Source organism: Myotis davidii, unplaced genomic scaffold, assembly GCF_000327345.1.
Source record: "Myotis davidii unplaced genomic scaffold, ASM32734v1 scaffold189, whole genome shotgun sequence".
Taxonomy (NCBI): Eukaryota; Metazoa; Chordata; class Mammalia; order Chiroptera; family Vespertilionidae; genus Myotis; species Myotis davidii.
In genome coordinates this window covers 5,188,037-5,194,820 of record NW_006383017.1, presented here as the reverse complement: position 1 = coordinate 5,194,820, position 6,784 = coordinate 5,188,037, and the positions used below count along the sequence as shown (strand labels likewise).

Below are 6,784 nucleotides of genomic sequence, written 5' to 3'. Positions count from 1 at the left end.
GACCAGTTCGTCTCTGTATTGAAATACCAGTTTTCAGTTTTTTTCGATTACCGTCACATGATAACATACAAGTACATGATAAATTGTCGATACTTGATAAGTTGCAGTTGCTCAATAAGCTAAACTAGTACTTGTTATTCGAATCTTTATGCAGTGATATTTGTTCTAATAAGTTGTTTATTTTATTTCTTTTGTGCCCTAAATTCATGAAAGAAATGTCGAATAACTTGTTATATAACTGTAAATAATATAAAAAATATTAAAAATTAATTTTAAACAAATTTCTTTACACATTAGTTATTCTTTCACAATGCAGTCATTTTGACGGCTTTCGGGCAATATAGGTATATACTAAATTTCAGTCTTTCTAGTGTTAATTTCCATATGTTTGGGAATTTCCCAAATATCCCGTTGTTAGTTTTTAATTTTATTCCATTAAAGTGGTTAAAGAACTTACTTTGCACTTGTATAATTTCCGTCTTTTTACATTTATTGAGGCTTATTTTACTATGCCCTAACATATGATCCTGGAGAATATGCCAAGTTCACTTGAGCAGAATGTTTTTTCTGCTGTTGTTGGTTAGGTCTAGATCAGCGGTTCTCAACCTGTGGGTTGCGACCCCTTTGGGTCCAACGACCCTCTCACAGGGGTCGCCTAAGACCACCAGAAAACACATATATAATTACATACTGTTTTTGTGATTAATCACGATGCTTTAATTATGTTCAATCTGTAACAATGAAAATACATCCTGCATATCAGATGTTTACATTACGATGCATAACAGTAGCAAAATTACAGTTATGAAGTAGCAACGAAAATAATTTTATGGTTGGGGGAACTGTATTAAAGGGTCGCGGCATTAAGAAGGTTGAGAACCACTGGTCTAGATCGTTTGTTATTTTCAATTATTCTACATTCTTCTTGATCTTCTACTTGGCTTTTGTTATCTGTTACTGAAGTCTCCTCCTACTATTGTTGAATTGTCCATTTTTCCTTTCAGGGTCACTTTTTTGCTTCATGTATTTTTAAGTTTTGTTGTTAGGTTAGGTCATTGGTCGGCAAACTGGCCCCTTGAGTGTGACTCTTCACACAAAATACCACATGCGGGCGCACACATACGTGCAATTGAAACTTCATGGCCCATGCCATGGGGCCAGAGTCCCGGTTTGCCGACTACTGGGTTAGGTGCATGTATCTTTATAATTGTTACTTCTTCCTGATAAAGACTCCTTCATGATTTTAAAATGTCCTCCTTTAGCTCTAATGACAAGTTTTTTTCAAAAAGTCTATTTTGTCTGATATTTATATAGCCAGTTTAGCTCTCTTTTGGTGACTATTTGTGTGGTATATCTTTTCCATTAACTTTTAAAATGCTTCTGACTTTGAATCTGAAGTTTATCTCTTATTTTTGGATCAAAATCTTTCTTAATTCATTCTGCTAATTTTTGCTTGCCGATTAGTGTTTAGGCTATCTACATTTAATGTTAATTACTGATATGGTAGAATGTCTGTGATGTTGCTTTTTTTCTTTTTATGTCTTTTTTTGGTTTTGTTCCTCTATCACTGTCTCATTTTGTGTTAAACTGATATATCCTAGTATACCTTTGAAATTCACCTTTTATTTTTTTACAATCTCCCCCCCTAAGCTACCTTCCTAGTGGTTGTCCTGGGGATTACAATTAACATCTTAACTACAAACAGTGTAGTTTAAATAAAACCAACTTAATTTCAACAGTATGTAAATTTGCTTGGACATGGCTCTATCATATGCTTTTTTTTCTTCTTTTTTTGGTTCTTTCTATCGCATGCTTTTTCCCCTTGCATATGGGGCCATATTTACTGTTTCTTTGCCTGTCCTATAATTTTTGTTGAAAACTGGACAATATAAATAATACAATGTGCCAACTCTGAAAATCAGATCTACCTATCCTTGTTTGCTTAGTTATTTACTTGGTAAATGTGTAAAGTCTGTGTTCTTTGTTGTATTTGATCAAATCAGGTCTCTGCTTGGTTAGCTAATTATTGCACAGGGATTTTCTTAAATATCTTGAGCCAGTAAGTCTCCCAGCCTTTGCTAAGGTGCTCTGTGTTTATGTTGGAATTTGCTTCCAATGCTCTAGCAAGCAGTTTACAACTCTTCTTTAGCATTTCCTTCCCGCATGCGTAGAGCCTCAAGGTCAGCTAGAGGTGAGCAATTAAGGGCTTTTTCAGGTCAGTCCTGTGCATGTGCACAACCCTGTGTGTGGTTTTCTAGATCCTCAGGAATATGCTGGAAGTCTTGAAAACTTTCACTTGAAACTTCATTCCCCAGTGTTTCCTACTTAGTGTTTGGTTAGCCTCTTATTAGCCCCAGCTGGTATCACTACCTCAGGCAACTTCAATGTTCAATTGCTAATTTTTCTTTCTTTTTTTACAAACGTAGGGATAGAGAACAGAGTGAACTCTGAGCCAGCTCAAATAAAAACAAATTCTGAGAATGGAGCTTTCTAGGGAGCTACCAGACAGTTCAAACAGTGATAGTCCTCTGGGGGCAGGGCTTTGTGGGGAGCTCCAAACCCATTCTGTCCCCTCTGGTGGCTTCTAGGCTGCTGGGTTTTTTGTTTGTTTGTTTTTTGCTTTGCAGCTACCTCAGTTGTGAGGCTGTTGGTTTTTAAAAGTAACTGTGGAGCTGCGATGGGAAGGGGCAGTTGAAATAGGGAAGACTTAAAACTTCACAGAGATTGCTGTATTTATAAAGATTCAGCCGACTTTCTTGTATAAATGCTAAACAGCTCCTGCAAGCCTTTAATTTTCAGAATTCTGAAAAAGTTAATTTTGACAATTCCTGCCAGTGTTTTCATTGCTTTTATAGAGAAGATTTTTGGAGGTTCTTACTCTGCCATTTGGAAATGCTTACTGGAAGTATTTTAATGGAGAATAATATCAGATTGTTTATTATTATTATTTTCAACATTGCTCAGACTGCAGTGTGGCGAAGGGAGATTCATGGTTTAAAAGCAGAACTGGACAAGGCCAGTCAGTTGCTACTTGCAGTAGTACAGGTCAGAGACCTGGAGTAGCTAGGACCTGAAGATGGCTGTGAGACAGCAGAGAAAAAAATTCAGAGATATTCAGAAGGAACTGTTGGCATAGCTTGGTAATGGCCTGGACACAAGAGTGGTGCAGAGAAGGATGCCAGTTTCCCATCCTGCAGAACAGTATGGATGCGCAGTATCAATCTCTGAGAATGAGGAACATGCACGGGGACATTTGAAATCTAGGTGCCTCTAGATTTCTAAGAGGATACCAAGGAAGCCATCACTTTAGACTCTCCCCTAATTTTAGAGAAATGCTTTATAAATTAAGTCCTACAGTAACATTATTTCCTTCATATGAAAAAACAAAAAACCCCACAAAAAATAGGCAAGGCATATACGCTAAGTGTCAATAATTCAGTGTCACCCAGGAATTAAAAATGCAGTTCCAAGAATAATGAGAACCATGCATAAAATGTCTGAAAGTACTCATTGCTTACACTCAAGTGAATTAAAGCTTTCCCCAAACGCAGCTTTTTTTAGAGAAGAGTTACAATAAAAATAAAGATACATCTTTCCCATGTCTAAAAAGATTCTGTTGCACTCATCCACATATGTCAGTGATGTTCTCACTGATGCCGTGAGAACAACTCAGATCAGTCAGAGTCGCTCATGCCTCTCCTCGCTCCATAAACACTCCAGCGCCTCTGTGTTGGCAGACTCAGGCAGATCTGGGAGATAGGTGGATATGATAGGCCAGAGCAGGTCCCTGAAGTGTGAATCTTTTTTGGTCTTAATACCAACTTCTCTGAATTCATACTTTTTTAGTTCTGTAATCATTTTGGTTAGGCTTTGCTTCATGCATGAAGCTCACTTGTACAGGTGCTTTTTTTAGGTTTGGGGAGGGATAGACTTGTAAGGCAACACTAACGGAGGAAAGAGGACTGTTGACTGCTGGTTAATTAATTCTACTCCTAATCGCTCTTAATGTTACAACCGCCTTTTCTGTTTAAACAGATTAGGTATAGCTTATTACCACTGGGAAGGAAAGTATTTCAGGTTTGTTTTGACTGTTAGCTCATTTGCTCAGTTCTGTTTCAATAACTGGAAGACCTAATGGGCAATACTTTCACAAGAAAGTTTTACCCATTCTCTTATCTCAGTTTTACTTCCTCAGACTTTTCAGTTTCACTCCTTGTCCTTCCAGGGGAAAGAGGTCAACATACCTGCACAAGGTACTCAAAGCTCACTCACCACAACCACATGCATAGATGGGCTGGCAGACAGCAGCAGCCTGTGTGCCCCAGTTCAGAACGATGCCTCAAGTTCAACACCCATTTCTCCCCAGTTGTTTTGTGTGTGTGTGTGTGTGTTTATTGCTTCTAAAGTTAAAGGCAGAGCAAGTGTCTAAAATACAATTTAATAACAACAGCCACCTTGTCAAACGTTTATTGAAAACTTACTGGACCAATGTGCTAAGTACTTCACATGCTTTACATTATGTAATCCTTACAACAACCCTGTGGTATAGGTACTATTATTAGTCCAGGTTTACATATAAGGAAATGGGCGTGGAAAGATTAAGTACCGGTAACTGGCCTGGCAAGAGGTGGGGCAGGGGTTAAAGGTTAAATCTAGCTGATTCCAGATTCTAGTTCCTAGCCAGCATGTAATGTCATGTCATTGGTCACAGAGCTTCATTCCTTTCTCTAATAAGCATTTACTAAGGGTCCTAGTAGTGTCACCTCTGCAGAAGGGTAAACAAGAAATACAAAGATTCCTTACAGAATTGAAACAGCTTCTTACATTGTGAAAAGTGTTTAAGACTTTTGTCCGGGCAAAACTATTCACATACATTACTTTATACATAATACTACTTAAAACTCACCATAGGCATAATAAATCCAAATTATCCAAATTTTGGTGTATAAAAATTTATATTGGCAATTATTTTAGTGGGTGAGGGTAGGATCTAAATATGCCCAACTGAGGTACAAAGCATTGAACTATATTTTTAAAAGACTAACATGACAATGTACACTTTCTCCCCCCAATCAACATATCAGGAATCACTCAAGACAATAGGGAAAAAGAAGTTTACATGCTAATAAATGGAAACTAAGAGAAACTATACTTTCTCCCCAACTAAGCCTTTCGTCTATTTTACTTTATAGTTAACATATTTCTGTCCGCCCTTGTTACAGAAAACAGCCGGCACACTGTCTGATTTACGTCTATGCTGATCAGCGATGACATGGCCATATCTCTGCAAACAGTTGGTTAATTAACTTGTGCCCCTACCTCCTGGCAGCCTGCCTACACAACTGAACAGCAAAAAATAATTACACTAGACTGAAGTGGGAACATTTCCACTCTCCTTGAGATTTCTTATCCTGGGGCCTAGTGCCTTTCTTTAAATGGGTTTCAGTTGTAGAACACTTGCAAATCAGATTAAGGTCATTAGAAGATGATAGTTTCCATTCTTCACTGCAACATGAATATTCAATCAGGAAGGAAAGGGGCAGACTGAAAAAGTGACCAATTAGTCAAAGGCACAAAGTATGGATTGAGTAGAATCACAGATGAAGAAAATCCAGCTTTATCCCAGGATAGACCTTTGTCTCTTTCATTATGTTAGATCTGAGGTTAATCCATCAACAAATATTTACCTAGATTGAACCTATCACAGGCAATCCCTTACTTTCCTACACAAAACCATATGTGAAAGTCAAACAGGCGATTTACTGGGATACTATACTCAGCACCACAAATCCCAAAATTCCTAATTAGACATCACCTTTGAAACTCAGTCTCTGAGGGTATATTTCTAGCACTTCAAAGGAAAACAAAAGTCTGTTGATCAGTTTAAGCCCATCTAATACACAACTGATGCTGTAGCTTCTGCATGCCTGATTTTCATCTATCTAGTTCCAGTGTAAGAGGGTTGGGTTGGTTAATTTCTAAAGTCAGCTGAAACTACCCTTGAAAATTTCTCAGACATTAGTACATGGAGTCCACCCAACCAGTAACTCTTGCAGCCAGTGTGTCACTGATGTCAGAACAGATGGCTGTTTCAACCAGATGAAATAGCTGGCTTGTGTTTAGGGGCCTTGTATGAAAAAATCCATGCAATTAAACACCAGAATCACAGGATAACGAGATGCTTACACTTTGTGATACCTGAGGGAACTAAAACCAAATAAAGAAAAAGGAATCAATATTCCATAATTACTTGTGTGTTTTACTATGTTCAAAACAATCTTTCAGGATGAAGATATAGCAGTGGAACTTGTATCTTAGACCTGTGGTTGGCAAACTGCAGCTCGCGAGCCAAATGCGGCTCTTTGGCCCCTTGAGTGTGGCTCTTCCTAAGCCTTAGGAGCACCCTAATTAAGTTAATAACAATGTACCTACCTATACAGTTTAAGTTTAAAATACTTGGTTCTCAAAAGAAATTTCAATCGTTGTACTGTTGATATTTGGCTCTGTTGACTAATGAGTTTGCCGACCACTGTCTTAGACAATTCACACCTCCCATTTCAAAGCACATTTCAGGGTAATATTATACATTAAACTAGAGGCCCAGTGCATGAAATTCATGCACTGGGGGGGGGGGGGGTCCCTCAGCCTGGCCTGCCCCCTCTCACAGTCCGGGAGCCCTTGGGTCGGGCGCCGAAGCGAAGGAGAAGGAATAAGACGCAGCGATAGCCAGTGTCTGGGGAACCAGCAGCACTCACACAGGCAAATGGCTTTATACATTTTTTTT

General features: G+C 38.4%; 1 protein-coding gene across 3 annotated transcripts in view; it reads right to left on the bottom strand.

The window, feature by feature from the left end:
* The window catches only part of ATXN7 (ataxin 7), a 110,545-nt gene that overhangs the window by 76,014 nt on the left and 27,747 nt on the right, over positions 1-6,784 (bottom strand). The gene's annotated exons all lie outside the window — the stretch shown is intronic.